The sequence below is a fragment of the Ornithorhynchus anatinus genome, chromosome X2 (genome assembly GCF_004115215.2).
Source record: "Ornithorhynchus anatinus isolate Pmale09 chromosome X2, mOrnAna1.pri.v4, whole genome shotgun sequence".
NCBI classification, from domain to species: domain Eukaryota; kingdom Metazoa; phylum Chordata; class Mammalia; order Monotremata; family Ornithorhynchidae; genus Ornithorhynchus; species Ornithorhynchus anatinus.
In genome coordinates this window covers 24,870,558-24,887,883 of record NC_041750.1, presented here as the reverse complement: position 1 = coordinate 24,887,883, position 17,326 = coordinate 24,870,558, and the positions used below count along the sequence as shown (strand labels likewise).

The following is a 17,326-nucleotide window of genomic DNA, read 5'->3' as shown; positions in this document are numbered from 1 at the left end:
GATGGCAATTATTGCTTCGTTCCTGGAGTGAGGGGATTCGGCCGTAAAATACAATTTTTTCATAAATGATCTCTACTGTTCTTGTTCCTCTGTTCTAGAAAGTTTCCATTTATTCATTCTCTCACTCTTGCGCTCTCTCTCCGCGCCCCCCCCCCCCAACTTCCTCCCGCTCTTCCCCCTGCCCCAATTTTGGTATTTTGGAGTCCTCTCGATACTTTTGCCCTACATTGTGCTTTTTATGCCAGTGGAGGTGGGAGCTGTGTAGCAAACCAACCAATCAGTAGGTAGAAATCTGAGGATTTGCTCTCCAGAGCGAAGTCTTCCCTGAAGTCGGGCTGTCAGGAGGCAATGTTGAAAACTAATCGATGGTATTTATTGGGCCCTCTCCGTATGCAGAGCTCTGTACTAAGTGCTTGGATGAGTACAATAGAAGTCAGAAAAAGTCACCCCTGCCCTCAAGTATCTTACGATCCAGTGGAGGGGATGCAGACGTTAGCATAAATCACAGATAAGGGAAGCAGGAGACAGAGTCTAAGGATCTGGACATAGGTGCTGTGGGAGTCGGGACAGTATCAAAAAGGTAATGCAGACTTAAGTGCATAGGAGACACAGAAGGGAGGGAGATAGGGTGGGGAGATGAGAGGTTAATCGTTGGTGACAGAGAAGTGGAGGGAAGAGGGTTGAGAGATACGGTTAGTCAGGGAGGGCTTCCTGGAGGGGGTATGATTTTTAGCAGATGACTAGCGCAGCAAGGATCGATTCTTATAAACAATGAGGAAGGGTATTTCCAACCCTCATCAGTCTTTTCAGCCTCATTCGCATAAGCGGGTAGAGACTCATCGTCAGTAGTAATAATACTTATGATGATGATGAAAATGGTATTTAAGTGCATACTTAGGCTCTGTACTAAGGACTGGGGTAGATACAAGATAATCAGGTCAAACACAGTCCCTGTCCCATATGATACTCACAGTCTAAGTAGGAAAGAGAAAAGGCACTGAACCCCCATTTTACAGGTGAGGAAACTTCAGAAGTTAAGTAACTGGCTCAAGATCACCCAGCAGATAGGTGGCAGAGCTGGATTAGATCCCAGGTCCCCTGATTTCCCCAGGCTTGTGTTCTTTGCATTAGGCCTAGCATTACTAGGGGAACATTCCTTTAGGGAAGCAGTTTGGCCTAATGGAAAGAGCACAGGCCTGGGAGTCAGAGGTCATGAGTTCTAATCCTGACTCCATCACTGGTCTGTTGTATGACCTTGGGAAAACTCACTCACCTCCTGTGTTACCTCATGTGTAAAATGGGAATTAAATCCGACTCCCTCCCACTTAGGCTGAGAGCCCCATGTGGGACAGGGACTGTGTCCAACCTGATTAACTTGTATCAACCCAGCACTTAGACCAGTGCTTGGCACGTCAGAAGTGCTTAATAAATACCATTATTATCACAGCAGTAGGAGTCGTCATCTTGAACTATAAGGGACGGATGTATCTATATAATTTTGTGTCTGGAGCCTCTGACCTCTACCTCTTTGATTTTTTTCTCCAATTTATGCTGAGACTCCCAGCGCAACTCCATGGCAGATCTGGATCATTTCTCTGCAGTTTCAATCTCACTTCATTAGATTTTAAGTGCCTCGAGGGTAGTGAGCTTCTCCTGCTTCTGTTGTACTCTCCCGATTGCTTATCGTATAGTGTCTAGCTTTCAGCAGGCCCTCAGCAAAAAACGTTGATTGCTGGATTGAATTGGCTGTTGAAGCTGTTTTAGCAGTTTGGGCTACCATAATTTCTTTCACGTGATCAAGTGGGAGCTTCTTTCTTATGAATGACCCTCCGCTAATGCCCCTGGCTGAAGCAGAACTTGGATTTTTAATATTAAAGGTAATTATCAAGCACCCTCTGGGTGCCATGAACTCTACTAAGCGCTTGGGAAAATATAACAGAGGCAGGAGACCGCTTCCCTTCCCCCAAGAGGCTTTTATTCTAAGGTAGACATAAAAAATGTTTACAAGTAGTCAAAATAAATAAATGGACTGTATGGTCAATTCTGTATCCAGTTGTGAGTGCCAAGGGAGGCTACCAATAAATGTGGACGACTAATTATAACTTACTGTTCCTGTTCAGATTACGTAAATCAATCTGAGTTAAATTCTAACCTTTCTCCACCATTTTCAGCAAGGACTGTGCCCCAGTGCAGTGTTCACTAACTGTTGTTTTTTGGGGTGTTTTTTTTAATGCTGTGTGTTAAGTGTTTATTATATGCCAGGCACTAAGTGCAAGGTAGATACAAGGTTGAACACAGTCCCTGTCCCACGTGGGGCTCGCAGTCTTACTCCCCATTTTTAAAGAGGAGGAAACTGAGGCACAGAGAAATGAAGCGACTTTCCCAAGGTCACGCGGCAGACAAGTGGCAGAGCCGGGATTAGCACTCAGGTCCTTCTGGGTCCCAGAGCCGGGCGTAAGCCACGAGGCCACGCTGCATCTCAGTCGGTTGTTGTTGACTCACAGGTTCGGAGGAGGGCGAGCGGGGTTCTGGTTTCCGGAGAACGTTTGAGACTGGAATCGACTTTCCGTGGGGATGGCGGGCAGGCGGCCCGGCCCGATCGTGTTTAACCTTCTCCTGGCGAGGAGCGGCGCGGAGGCCCTGGCTGCGGGCCCTGCTGAGTACAGCCTTCTCATGCCGTAGAAGCGTTTCCAAAGCAGAGGGTTCCTAGAAGGGTTTTCAACTTCTCTTTGGTCCTGGGAGAAAGCGTGAAACTTCTACTTCCCAGTTAGAAAAGGAGGTTCCTGCTCCCACAGTTTATAAATAATTTGTGACTGTCTTCTCTATCCTTCTGCTCCTACAGTTTGTAAATAATTTGTGCCTATCTTCGGGGAAATTGTGTGTCCCCGGAGGATAGTGTTTTATGTTTTGTTCCTGTTGGGACCCTCCCTGGTGCTTAGTGTCTTGCTTAGTGCTTTCCTCTCAGGTGTTCAATAACCACCATTGATGATATGTAAGCTCCTTATCGGTCTTCCAACTCTATCGTGTTGTATTCTCCCAAGCACTGACAATACCGAGCATACAATAAGCACTCAATAAATACCATTGAGCATGATGACATTGCCCTAAAATTTCACATCAGAAGGTCTCCGGGCCTAGTACTCGGAATGAAGCATGGTAAAGAATAATTATTGTTATAATGGCATTTATCAAGCACTTACTATGTGTGGAACACTGTACTGAATGCTGGGATAGATGTAGGATAATCAGGTTGGAGACGGATCATGTCCCAGTTGGGGCTTATCCTCTAAATAGAAAGGAGCAGGATTTAAGCCTCATTTTACAGACGAGGAAACTGAGATACAGGACAGTGAATTGACTTGCCCCAGGTCACACGGCATCCAAGTGGTGGAGCTGGGATTAGAATCCAGGTCTTCTGACTCCCAGACCCGTGTTCTTTCCACTCTCTGTAATTCATTCTGGCGTCTGCTGCCCCCACAAGATTGTAAGCGCCTTAAAGTAGGGAATCAGGCTTGCTAATTCTGCCGTAGTCTCCCAAGCGTTCAGTACAGTGCTGTGCGCCAAGTAGCCCCTCAGTCAATACCGTTACAGTTACTACTAGAGTAGGTGTCGATTTATTGATCAAGTGGATTTCTGTGGGGAATGGAGAAGAAATAACGGGATGCGTTCGTAGGCACAGTCTGACCTCTGAGGAGTGACTCAATCCCGAAATTTTGGTGAGAACAAATCTCCGAGTGTTAACAAATCCCAGAGGCCAAGACTACAAACCTCGGACTGTGTCGGCCTGGGGCTTCCTAAGCAGGAAAATCCAAGGTATGACTATGCCCCGCGGCTGGCTGGTGGGAATCTACTTCAGTACTTAAAATTCCATGTTTCTCGTTGTCCCTAAACCCCAAAGCCACTAATGGAAGTTCCTCTACCTCAGGTGTGCATCTCAAGGGCACACAAGTCAAAACAGCTTGATCGTGTTGGCCTGGAAAGAGCCATTTCTGGCTCAAGAAAAGGAGAAAGATCAAGAATCCCAGGTGTGGAAAATATTTGTGATGAGGGCATGAGCCTCTTCTAGCCATGCTTTGCTGTGCCACTTTTCAGTGTGTAGAAGTGCTGTCTTCTCAGGGGGCTGGATCTGGAGAGAAGCCAGGTGGAAAATTTCACAGCAGCACAAACCCATATAATGCACTTAACGCTGTATACTCAACAATAGCAGATAGTTATGAGGTGTATTCTCTCTAACGAGATCACCACACACCTCATTTGCCTCTCTCCTCTCCCCTATTAGCCTGTCTTTTCTCTTCTCTTTTCTTCTACCTCCCTGCCTCTCCTTATCTCTCTTCCCCGCCCTTTTCCCTCCTCCTTACCCCATCCTCTGATCCCTCTCTGTCCATCTCTCCTTTTCCTCCCTCTCCATTTCTCCTCCCTCTGTTTCTCCTCTTCTCCTTTTTTTGTTTTAATTGCTGTTTGTTAAGCACTTACTATGCGCCAGTCACTGTACTAAGTTCGTTCCTCCCCTTTCTTCCCCCCTCCTTTTCTTCCCCTCTCTCTTCTCTATCCCCCGCCCCCACCCCCCCGCATTTCTTCCCCTTCTCCATTTCTTCCCTTCTCTATTTCTTCCCCATTTCCCTTCTCCTTCATTTCTTCTCTCTGCGCTTACCCTCCACTTCCCTCCTTGCCTTTCCCTTTACGTCTCCTCTCTAGTTTCAAAGTTCCGTGGTTGTTTTTCCTCCTCTATAAGATGAGCTTTAGCACCACTGATGCAAAGATACTTGGATGTTCAGAGAGTAATTACAGTTGGTGTCAAGCCAAATCTGCTTTTTACATTCTGGCTCCAGTCGGGTCAGATAACAGGAGTGACCAGTAACAGTACTCTCCTCCTTGACATACTGCCTTTCTACCCCGGAGGGCACGGCAAACATGACCTGCTTGATCTTCTCAACTACACTTGTAGGGAGCGGAGTGACAAAGATGACCGCTCTTTCCCCCCTTGTCCCCGAGGAGACACAGAGGCTTCCAGGAGTCAGATGACCTGTCCCTTTGCCGAGGGGGCAGCCAGTGGCAATGCTGGAAACAGAGCAGCGGTCTCCCTGAATTGACCCCAGCTTCTCCCTGCCTCAGTTTCCTCAACTGTTCTCCTTCCTATTTAGACCGTGAGCCCCGTGAGGGGCCCCATTCCGTCCTACCTAATTAACTTGTATCTACCCCGCATTTAGAACAGTGTTTGACATATATTAAGCACTTAAGTACCATAAAACAAATGAACAAACAAAAAACCACTAGGCGATTGGCTGGCTGGTGAAATGTCCCCTAGGTTACGCCAAAGCCAGGCAGGGATCGACATCATCAGTGACATATATTGAGCGCTTAATTTTTTTTAATGGTATTTGTTAAGTGCTTACTGTTCTAAGCGCTGGGGTAGATACAAGCTAATCAGGTTGGTCACAGTCCGTGTTCCATATGGGGCTCACAATCTTAATCCTCATTTTACAGATGAGGTCACTGAGGCACAGGGAAGTGAAGTGTCCAAGGTCACACAGCCGACAAGTGGCGGAGCCGGAACTAGAACCCAGGTCCTTCTGGCTCCCGGGCTCTATCCATTAGGCCTAAGTGCTTGGGCGAGTACAATACAACAGAGTTGGTAGAAACGTTTCCTTCCCACAACGAGTTTAGAGTCTAGAGGGGGAGACCTGGGAGTGAAGAGGAGACGGACACTGAAACATATCGGATTCAGTCACCACGATAGCCAGATATGCTCAGTCCATCCCAGTAATTTGACGCCTTTCCCCTTTTCTCTTTCTTCTGCCTTCAATCTTTCCATGTCCTGTGACTTCGATGTAGGAGTTCCTCACCTCCGTGCGAAAGGGAAAAAGCACCAGGATCTAGAAGCAACAGAAGCCCCTCCTGAATAACCCAGGTGAAGCGAGAGAGCGTGTGCAACTCCTCCAGAAAGAACACAGTGAATGTTGTAAGTTCCAAATCATAAAAGTCTGCAGGAATCATTTGGTTTGCATTATCCGGGCTTGTGAAGGGCCTGCAAATGAGCCTTTGATGGCAGGCCTTCAATTTACTATCTCTTTTGCTGGGGGAGGGAGGAGAAATTCTTCTCTTTGTGTACCGTCCACCTGGGCAGTGTCTATAACCTGGCTGGGGGGGGGAAACAAGCAATAGAAGGGAGAATCTAGTGATAGTTTATCTCTGATGATTGCAAAACCCTTCAAACTGTTGCACTTGAACAGTTATCAACTTTAGAACCACCTCTTTCCACAGAGCATCTGGTCCTGGGATACGGTCGTCTTGCCAAGATTTCTACCTAGGAAAGATTTCTGGGTCTCAAGGAATTTAAAGAGGTCGGGGCCTATTCAGAATGAAACATGGGCAAATACCCTAATCCCCTGTGATAATGGCATTTGTTAAATGCTTACTAAGTGTCAAGCACTGTTCTAAGGGCTGCGTGGCCCCTTCACTTGAATTTGCACTCATTATTCACCCCTCTTTAAGTCCCACAGGTACATAGGCACATAGCCTTAATGTAGTTATTTATATTAATGTCTGTCTCCCCCTCTAGACTGTAAGCTCTTTGCGCGTAGGGAACGTGTCTGCCAACTGTTATAGCATACTCTCCCGAGCGTTTATTACAGTGCTCTGCACAAAGTAAGCACTTGATAAATATGATTGATTGCTGACTGACTGGGGTAGAGACAAGGCAATCAGGTTGGGTGCCGTCCCTATTTTACAGATGAGGGAACTGAGGCCTCAGAGAAGTAACATGACTTGGCCCAAGTCCCACAGCAGAGATGAGAACGCAGATCCTTTGACGGCCGTTTACCAAAGACTTTCTTCTAGGGTGTTCATGCGTGGGGGTAGTCCGGTTTTCCCGATGTTGGGGCTTCACCCCTCGAGAGAAGTGCAGATCATTAGTCTGGATCTTCCCCTGCTTTCCCGAGGGTGATGTGGTGCCAAAAAGAATTGGGAAAACCTGGGGTGGCCAGCTCCGCTGAGGGAGCCTCTCTGGAGAATACAGCTGGCAGCCACAGGGCCAGGAGGCCCTTAGCCAGAGTGTAGCTCAGAGGGTCTGCCAGGAGGTCGGAGGAGCTGTGGGTAGGCAGCATGGAGTGGGGATGGGGAGAAAGGGGAGCTCTGACCTGGGTTTTATGGGAAAAGGTAGTCCCCTGGCAAGCTCACTTCCTCTGGGGCACAGCTGGGGGGCCGAGGCCACCCCAGGATTTGTGCCGTCAAGCCTGGCACAAGTCAGGCGCCCACCTGCTCCAGGAGCAGAATTGGGATGGGAGAGCCAAAGAAGCTTTTGGAGAGCAGAAGTCAACCTTGACCAAGCCCTAAGATGGAGAACTGGGTTCTGGGAATATGTGCTGAGCTCTGGCAAATCCTCTAGACTGTAAGCTCGTGGGCAGGGAACTTGCCGTTTTTCTACAGACCGTTCAGTCCATGCTTCCTCAATCCTCAAAAACCTCTAGTGTTGCCCATCCACCTCAGCATCAGATGGATGCTCTTTACCACAGGCTTTAAAACACTCTGTCACCTCGCCCCCTCCTATCTTACCTCACTGATTTCCTAGTCACTCAGCCGACACATTTCACTCCTCTAATGTCAGCCTACTCTCTGGGCCTCAATCTCATCCATCTCACCGTTGACCACATCTTGCCTCTGGCTTGGAATGCCCTCCCTCTTCATTTCCAGTGGACAATCACTCTCCCCATTCCCAAAGCCTTATTAAAAGCACATCTCCAAAAGGCCTTCCCTGACTAAGCCCTCATTTCCTCTTCTCCCACTCCCTTCTGTGTTGCCTTTCCATTTGGATTTGCACACTTTATTCACCTCTTCCTCAGCCCCACAGCACTTAGATACATAACTGTATTTATATTAAGGTCCGTCTCCCCTTCTAGACTTTAAGCTCATCGTGGGCAAAGAATGTATCTACCAACTCTGTTATACTCTCCCAGTGCTTAGTATGGTGCTCTTATACACAGTAAGTACTCAAATACAGTTGATTGATATGCAAGAGTAGCCTTTATTGAGCACCCACCTGGTGCAATACACTTCACCCAGTTTGCTTGTACCCACCCCAGACACTTAGTATAGTGCCTGGTACATAGTAAGCCCTTAATAAATACCACAATTTACCAGTCGTGCAGAAAAAAGAAGGTGACACATTCCCTGCCCACAAGGATCCTACACTGTATTGGGAGAGACGAACTATTTCCAGGGAGATGAGTTAAAATATTATTAATGATATTGAAATAATCTTACTGAAAAGTCCTGGCTAGAAACAGCTGATAGAAAATCAGATCCATTGTTAGACAAGTGCCTTTCTTGAGAGTGATTTCAGCGTGGGTTCAGAAAAATAATTTTCCGTCGCAGACCGTCTTGAGATAGCTACCACCTTCGGTCTGTTTTTCTTTCCCCTGCTCTTTGTTTTCACAGGGTTCACAAATCCCAGGTATTTAATGGAGTTTGCAAAGAAGTACCTGTAGGATAGACCATCAGGTGCCACAATGTAGACAAAGTAATTAAGCAATCCGTCCATAAACTCAGTGGGTAAAGGAACCAGAGAGAGAGGAAAAAAAGTTCAACTCAAATTAATTCCTCCAGTGCTGAGACTCCCGTCTCTCACTGCCAAACTACATTTTTCTTGGGGGCTTCCCAGTTTTCTCTGGAAATTTGGAAATGACTAGCTTTTCATAATCTGAGTGTGTTTTTATGACATTGAGATCATATTTTCCCCTTGTTCCAGTACAGTTTCTGCCCCAAAGCCAGTTCCATGGAATGCCATGACAGCAGAAGAAAATCCAGTTTCACCGACGGATTTCTGTTTGCACTGAAGACAGGGTTAGTTTCAAGTGGCTGAAGGAAGATCCGGACTCGCTGAGGACAGAGTATTTTTCACCCTCCCAAGTCCTTGCAGGCTTTGTCTAAGTGCGGGTCCTTTTCCTACTTCCCGCTTCCCTCCCCACAAACCTGCCACAGCTTGCAGAGCTTTCTGGTTCCATGCCAGGAAAAGCCAAAGATCGGAGATAGGGTGGTACCAACTGACACAGGAAGTAGATATGTGTGAGGGGTGGAACTTGGTGAGGAGGCTTGAATAAATGTCTCTCCTCCCGCCCTTCCCAGGGGTTTATTCGATAATGGTAATAATAATAATAATAATAGTATTTGTTGAGCACTTACTGTGTGTCAAGTACTGTTTTAAATGCAGGGAAAAGTACAAGATCATCAGGTCAGACACAGGCCCTGTTCCACATGAGGCTCACAGCTTATTTAGGAGGGAAGACAGGTACTGAATCCCCATTTTACAGATGAGCAAGGAATCAAAAATCAATTCGTTGTAATTATCGAGCCCTTCCTGAGTGCAGAGTACACTGTTCTGAGGCTTGGGAGAATACATAAGAAACAAGACATGGATTCCGTATCCTCAAGGAGCTGACAATCTCTAATGGTTGAGGCAGACAGACAAAACATTCTTACAAAAAGTGGTAGCAAGAGGAAGAACAGATAATGATAATTGTGATGTTTGTTAAATATTGACTTTGTGACAAGTGCAGACATAGTTCCAATCAGGGCCCCCAGAATATAGGGAAGAGAGAAGGGTACTGAATATTAGAGCACTGTACCCTTTTTGTGTGTACCAACTCCATTTTATTGTACTCTCCCAAGCGCTTAAATACAGTGCTCTGCACACTGACCGACCGAATCCCTATTTTACAACATAATTTTGAAATAGTCAAAGGGACATGATGAATGATAAATGATGAAATAGCTGAATAAATAATTGAATATACAGATCATACAACTATGTACACGAGTGCTGAGGATAACTTCAAAATGTATGGGTGCCCTGGGTGACTGTTGAATTAGCCCATTTAAGGTACTGGGAATCCATCAGAAAGGCTTTTCAGAGGATAGTATTTTAGGAGGCTTTAAGTACTGGTAAATCCATGGCTGGGTAGATTTTGTTGGGGAGGGAGGCGTCAGAGGCAGGAGGTTTGAGAGCGAGGCACGGTTGGATGATGATCTTGGGAGGAGGGAAAGTGTGTGAGATGGGGAGACCCAGGCAAAGAAATCCTAAATAAGAGGTGGAGAAAGCTGGTCAAAAGTCTCTCTGTGACCCCTTATTTTCATGGTCACTTCTCAAACCCAGGGCCTGCCCCTGAGATAGCCCATCTGGGATCAAGCAGGTGATGAAATGTTTTCATCGTGTGCTTGCGGGCAGATAGAATTAGCCCTTGTCGGCATGAAGCTTGTCCTTAGGGAGCTTAGCAGGGACATGGCCACTAAAATAAATTACAGGTTGGAGGAAGCAATACAGTGAAAAGACATAAATGTTATAGGTGGCATTGGTGACTGGTATTTGTTAAGCAGTGTGGCTTAGTGGCAAGAGCACAGGCTTGGGGAATCAGAGGACGTGGGTTCTAATCCTGCCTCCTCCACTTGTCTGCTCTGTGACCTTGGGCAAGCCACTCAACTTCTCTGTGCCCCAGTTCCCTCATCTGTAAAATGGGGATTAAGATTGTGAGCCCCACGTGGGACAACCTGATTACCTTGTATCTTCCCCAGTGTTTAGAACAGTGCTTGGCACATAGTAATTGCTTAACAAGTACCAATATAATAATTATTATTATGTGCTAAGCACTGGGGTAGATTGTGAAATAATCAGATGGGTCACAGTCCTTATCCCAGACAGGGTTCACAGCCTAGGGGAAAAGGAGAACGGGTATTTTTCTCCCCATTTTACAGTTGAGGAGATAGAGGCACAGCATCATTAAGTGACTTAAATCACAGCAGGCATGTGGCAGAGCCGGGATTAGTACCCGCTCCCCTCCCCCGCCTCCCAGACCCACGCTCTTTCCACTAGGCCACACTCTCACTCAGGTGAGATCCCGAGTGAGAGGAAGTGCTGAAGTGGGAGGTCGAGGGAGACCTAAATTGGGGAGATGGAAGATTAATCTGCAAAGGCCTCCTGAAAGAGATGTGATTTCGGAAAGGCCTTGAAGATGGGGGGAGCGGTGTTCTCGTGAATAGGAAAGGGGAAGGAGTTAGAGGCAGAAGGGAGAGCAAGAGGTCAGTGGTGGAAGAAATGAGAAGGAAGCCCAATGAGTATATCGGCTTAAGAGGAACAAAAAGCGCAGGCTGGTTTGTAATGCGAGGGGAGCGAGGATAAGTAGGTGAGCGAGCTGATTGAGTGCCTCAAAGTGGATGGTCAGGAGTTCATAATAAGTTCATGCTCTTCCCATTCTGGATGTTAAAGTGCCATGAGCTTCATTATCCCTTTGGAGCTTGAAATCCTGGCAGTCGGTTTATTCTTGGAGGACGGTTTAAGCTTAGATAGCCATAAAACGGGTTTCCCTTATGGCCTCTTCCGGAACGGTAGAACCATCTCACTCTGAACTTAAAGCTGTTAACACAATCCCCTTCGCCAGGGGTTCGTAGGTGAGGTATGGAGGGGGCATATGTGTATGTACGTGTGCGTTTCAGCTTCCTGTGTGAGGGATCCGTCCGCCTCGTAGGGTCACTGTGAAGGCAGGTCTCTCCGCTTTGTAGGAGCCGGATCTGGCTGGCAGAGGGTGAGAGAGTTGCCAGCCAGCCAAGAGAGGGATTCCCGAAGTGACTCTAGTCCTCCAAGTGGTGAAAGAGCCGCAGAGCGCTTGGGCAGCTCTCCTGTCCGCCTCCTCAGAGCTAAGTCCCTCCGGGCCCTGGGGGCTACACGATGCCCTACCCAGACGATTCCTATTTCTCCGCTAGGAAAAAGCAGGGATTCCTCCCCCCTTCTCCTTTCTCATTTCAGAGGTCTGCAGCAGCCTGAGCCGTTGGGCTCAGAGCGGAAGCTGTTTCATCGTTTCCTCACCGTTGGCACTCGTGTGCGTTTCCAAAGCAGAAGGGGGAGCCTTAATACGTTAGATCCACCTGGAAATGGTCTTTTCCCACAAAAGCACGGTTTGCATTAGGGTGAGATACGTTGCGTGAAGGAGCAAGAGATGGGAGCAAATGCAGTGGGCTGACTGGCCTCTGGGCAGTGGGAGTGGGAAAGATTAGAGTCCAGGACTCGGTCAGTGGTGTTTTTCGAGCGCTTACTCTGTGCAGAGCGGTGGGACAGAATATTAGAGTTAACAGACTTGATCCCTTCTCTGAAGAAGCTTGCAGTCTAGGGGTGGGAGAGACAGAGACTCAAAATGTATGTAGGAGAAAGCAGTAGAGTACAAAAGTGTATACGAAAGTGCCACGGGGACTAAGTACTCAAGTGAGTCGGTGGCCGGAAGTGGTAACAAGGCGGTTGGGAGAAGATAGAGGATGGAGAGATGAGAGATTTGTCAGGAAAGGCCTCCTGGAGGAGGTGCAGTTTTAGAAGGGCTTTGAAAATGGGGAGAGTGGTGGTTTTTCGCATGTGGAGAGGAAATGAGTTCCAGTCCTGGAGGGCGTGAGCAAGAGGTCAGTGGTGGGAGAGACAGGAATGAGGCACAGTGAGTACACTGGCTTGAGAGGAGCAAAATGCGTGAGCTGGGCTGCAGCAGGGGAAGGGATGAGATAAGAAGGAGGGAGAGAGCCAACGGTGCCTTAAAGCCGATGGTCGAGTTTCTGCTTGCTGCAGAGAGGAATGAGCCCCCATTGGAGGTTTTGGAGGAGTGGGGAGATGCGCACAGGGTGTTGTTTTACAAAAATCCCCCGATGCAGCAGAGTGAAATGTGGACTGGAGACGGGGAGAGACTGGAGGCAGGGAGGTCAGTGAGGAGGCCGGGATTTGGGATTTGACCCGTACTGGGACCCGCGCTGTGACTGTTTGGGTGAGGAGGAAGGGACAGATGATGGTGTTGTCATGAAGGCAGACCTGACGGGATTTGGTGACTGACTGAATATGCAGGTTGAAGGGGAGAGATGAGTCAAAAAAAGGGGCTTGAGAGACAGTAAGGGAAGTGGTATTGTCTACTGTGATGGAGGTTTGCAAATGTTTCCATGGAGAGAAATGATCCCATCTTGTGCCTTTTAGGAGTACAAGAATGGCCCTTTGCATGCAAATCCCGTATCCTCTTTATCTTCAGAGAAGCTGCTCTAGATGGGGGAATTTGATCTCCCCTAGAAAGCAGTGGGTTGTGCTGCTATAAACTGCATTCTGTGGTCTACAAGGTGAGAGCTGAATTTCCAGTCCCTAGTGTAGGGGAATTACGCACACACTCGTACATACGCCAACAAGAACTGTGTGGGAAACTCCCTACCTGCCATCAGTTCATTATCGGTGGTCAAGATTTGCCTTTCGTGCCCCGAGACTGTCCTCTTCTATGAGTTCAGAGAGACGGCTATGGAGGTGGTTAAAGGTGGCTGGGATGAACTCCTCAGATTGGTTCTTTTTCCTTCCCTTCTTTCCTTTGGGCAAGTCTGCCTGCGCTTGGTGAATTTCAGGCTGGGAGGCACTTAGCTGGCCGCTAAATGGGTCATTACATCTGTGGGATGTAATGGGGACACTGACCTGGAAGTCAAGACACCGGGGTTCTAGTCTTTTTTCGGCCTCGGGCTTGCTGCTTGACCCTGGGCAAGTGACAACCTCTCTGGGCCTCAGATTCCTCATCAGTAAAATTGGCATTAGAATCTGAGCCACTCCCTGCCTCCTCCGGATGTTTTGAGGACAAGATGAGATACCGACGTGGCCACACGTCGAAAAGACTGACGCGCTCTATCGTGGGGGTGGTGGGTATAGCAAAAAACTCCATGGGAAGGAAAACTTGCACCGTAGATGGTACCCCTTCACGTGATATAAGCTGTTTCTTCCAACACCACGGCCTGTCGAACTCAAACAGGCTGGCGCTGTCAAGCATGGGGGCCGTCTTTCCCTAATAGCGTTCTAGCCAAACTGTATGGCAAAATTGCGTGTTTTTAGGGGTTTTTTTGTATTTTTAAAATGGAAGTTGTTCAAGCACACTGTGTTCCATGCACTGTACTAAATGCCGAGTTAGATACAACCTAGTCAGGTTGGACACAGTCCCTGTCCCGCCTGGGGCTTGCAGTCTTAATCTCCATTTTGCAGATGAGGTGACGGAGGCCCAGAGAAGTTAAATAACTTGCCCAAGGTCACACAGCAGACAAGCAGTGGAGCCGGCAGTAGACCCCAGGCCCTCTGACTTGCAGGGCTGTGCCCTATCCATGAGGCCATGCCTACTGGGTGCAGGGCGTTGTATTAAGCGTTTGGAAGAGTACAATACAACAGAGTTGGTGGGCATGTTCCCTGCCCACAAAGAGCTTACAGTCTAGAGGGGGGAGGCAGACATTAAAATAAATCATGGATATGAACGTAAGTGCTGTGGGGCTGAGGGTGGGGTGGATATCAAGTGCTTAAAGAATATAGTGCATAGGCGATGCACAAGAGAGAGGTAGGGAAATGAGGAATTAGTTTGGGAAGCCTCTTCACTGACTTCTCTGCCTCTCCTCTCCAGGAGTAGTGGCTTTTAATTAAGAATACACAGAGAGGGGAGTGCAGCGAAAGGGGGAATCAAGTCCAAGTTGCGAAGAGAAAATGTTAATGGATTTTGAGGAAGCAGCATGACCTAATGGATAGGGCACAGGCTTGGGAATCAGAAGGTCCTGGGTTCTAATCCCAGCTCCATCACTTGTGGGCCGAGTAACTTTGGGTAAGTCACTTCACTTCTGTTACCTCATCTGTAAAATGGGAACTAAGACTGTGAGGTCCATGCAGGACAGGGAGTGTGTCCAACCTGACAACCTGGTATCTACGCCAGTCCTTAGTACAGAGCCTGGTACCCAGTATGTGCTTAACAGATACCATTAAAAAAAAGAAATGGGGAAAAGGAAGGCGGTCTCAGCTTGAGCCATGAGTCTGGGTGGCCGCATCCTGGGAGAGGATACCCTCAACTATGAGAAACATTGCAAACCCTCTGTAGTTTTGAAGTCTGGCTTAAAGTGTGAATGAATCTGGCCTTGAACCCCAAAGGTTTAGGGATGCTGAGCCCTTTCTCCGGGAAACAGTGAGGGCTGGAGCCTAAAGGCAGGCAATTGAAGCCATCCAAATCACATGGTTCATTTGGGCTATTTCTCATTTACGTGGGAAGCCTCCAGAAAGATGTTGGGAATATTCCGAGAGTGGTGTTATCTCGGCGTTATCCTTGAATCCTCTCTCTCATTCAACCCACATGTTCAATCTATCACTAAATCCTGGCCGTTCGACCTTCACGAATCACTAAAATCCACCCTTTACTCTCCATCCAAATTGCTACCATGTTAATCCAAGCACTTATCCGCCTATCCCTCCTTGATTGCTCTATCAGCCTCCTTGCTGACCTCCCTGCCTCCTATCTCTCCTCACTCCAGTCCATACTTGGCTCTTGCACCCGAATCATTTTTCTACAGAAATGTTCAGACCGTGTTTCCCCATTCTTCAAGAACCGCTAGTGGTTGCCCATCCATTTCCACATCAAACAAAAATTCCTTGCCATCGGCTTTAAAGCACTCGGTCACCTCAACACTCTGCCACTACAACCCAGCCCGCACACTTCACTCCTCTAATGCCAACCTTCTCAGTGTACCTCAGTGTTGTCTAGCTCACCGCCAACCCCTCCCACCCTTGTCTTACCTGTGACCTGGCACAACTCCACTCCTAATCTCCAACAGACAATGACTCTGCCCATCTTCAAAGTCTTATTGAAGGCACTTCCCCTCCAAGAGGCCTTCTCTAAGTCCTCATTTCCTCTTGTCCCACTGCCTTCTGCGTCTCTGACTTGTTCCCTTTATTCGCCCCCGCCCCCAACCCAAATCCTGTTAGCACTGGGATGGTGGTTACCTCAGCTTCTGAGATGACCACCAGGCTTGCTTCTCCCAGGTCTCTGTTAACCGGAGAGTTTCCCGTCTTGGCCGAAAAAACAAAATGGTGGTTCTCTGCCCTATTATCTCTTTGAAACCTGTCTTCTCCCTGTCTTCCCTCCCACCAATAGCCCTGCTCCCTTTTATTCCTGATGCCTATGATGAAAATTGGGCCCCTATGCTCTTGGGTGTGAGGAGAGAGGGTGGAGAAGGGTAAATTTGGCACTGTCTCTTCCCAGCCTCTGAGGTGCCATTCAGTTAATTACGGTGGCAAACTGCTCAACTTCCTCCCAGGAAGTTACTTAGCGGAAGAGACCGATGGAGTCTTGTCTGTTCCAGCTTTGTTAGCAGCCTAGTCAATTATTGGTGAAGTAATTGACTAAATGGGACCCCTGTGGCCAAAATGAAGGATTTTCCTTCCCACTGGTGGGAACTGGTTGATTATATTAAATGCTTCAGAAAGTTTCTTTCCAAAATGGGGGAGACCAGAACCCTGGAATGTGCAATTTGGGAGGATGGTAAAAAAAAAAAAAAAAAAATTCCTACTCATAGGATTGAGGTAGGAATGATACCACCACCTATTCATATATACATATACAGATATGTAGATAAATGTATTTCTTTATTTCCCCCTTCTGCCCTCCCCTCGGCATCAACCATGCACTCGGCTGTGCACTCCTTAAGCACCTTGATACTCACCCCAGCCCCTGCTTACTACAGTGCTCTGCACACAGTAGATGCTCAACAAATACGATTGAATGAATGAATGAATAAATACTCTCGTACTCTACTATTTCCCCTATCTGTAATCTATTCTAATGTCTGTCTCTCCCTGTAGATTGTAAATTCGTTGTGGGCAGGGATCGTGTCTGCCGACTCTGTTGCATTGTACTTTCCCAAGTGCTTGCCTCAGTGCTCTGCACACAGTAAGCGCTCATGAAGATACCATTGATTGATTGACAGGCGAAGAGGTGGGTAGGTAGATGCACGCGTGTCTGGTCTTTGTATTGAGATGGCCCTGCTGAAGGCAAGAGTGGGCGAGCTGATCTATTCCCCACTGTTTGCAGCTATATTTGTCCTTTACTCCACTGTTACATTGGCCACCTGAAGGGTTCGTCCCTGTTTTCAGAACTGGCTCTTAGCCTCCCAAACAGACCATAATCTTGGCTAATGGTCACAGCGACCCCTTTCACCGTCAACGTCGTCATCCTCTATCGCTACCTCGTCTTATTCGTATACAGAGCACTGGGCTAGGGGTCTGGGCACAGTCAATCCATGGTTTTTATCGAGCCCTCAGATACAGAGCACTGTACTAAAGGGCTTGGGAGAGTACGGTACAACAGAGTTAGCAGACACATTCCCTGCCCGTAATGAGCTGTGAGCCCCATTTGGAACAGAGACTGTGTCCAACCTGATTAGCTTGTTCTTACCCCAGTGCTTAGAACACTGCTTGACACATAGTAAGTGCTTAACAAATACCATCATTATTGTCGTCATCTTCCCATCCAGACAGGTGTGA

The 17,326-nt window shown here is 47.7% G+C and overlaps 1 protein-coding gene across 9 annotated transcripts in view; it reads left to right on the top strand.

Annotated features, from left to right (window-relative positions):
- Positions 1-17,326, top strand: part of ATXN1 (ataxin 1) — a 282,751-nt gene that overhangs the window by 174,793 nt on the left and 90,632 nt on the right. For 7 of the 9 annotated variants that reach the window (XM_039910468.1, XM_029052530.2, XM_029052526.2 and 4 more), the window contains one exon: positions 5,833-5,959. The gene's annotated coding sequence lies outside the window, so the exon portion shown is untranslated. Of the gene's footprint in view, positions 1-3,950; positions 4,026-5,832; positions 5,960-8,743; positions 9,118-17,326 lie in introns of those variants that run through there. The other 2 variants (XR_005659564.1, XM_029052528.2) reach the window with 2 other exon arrangements.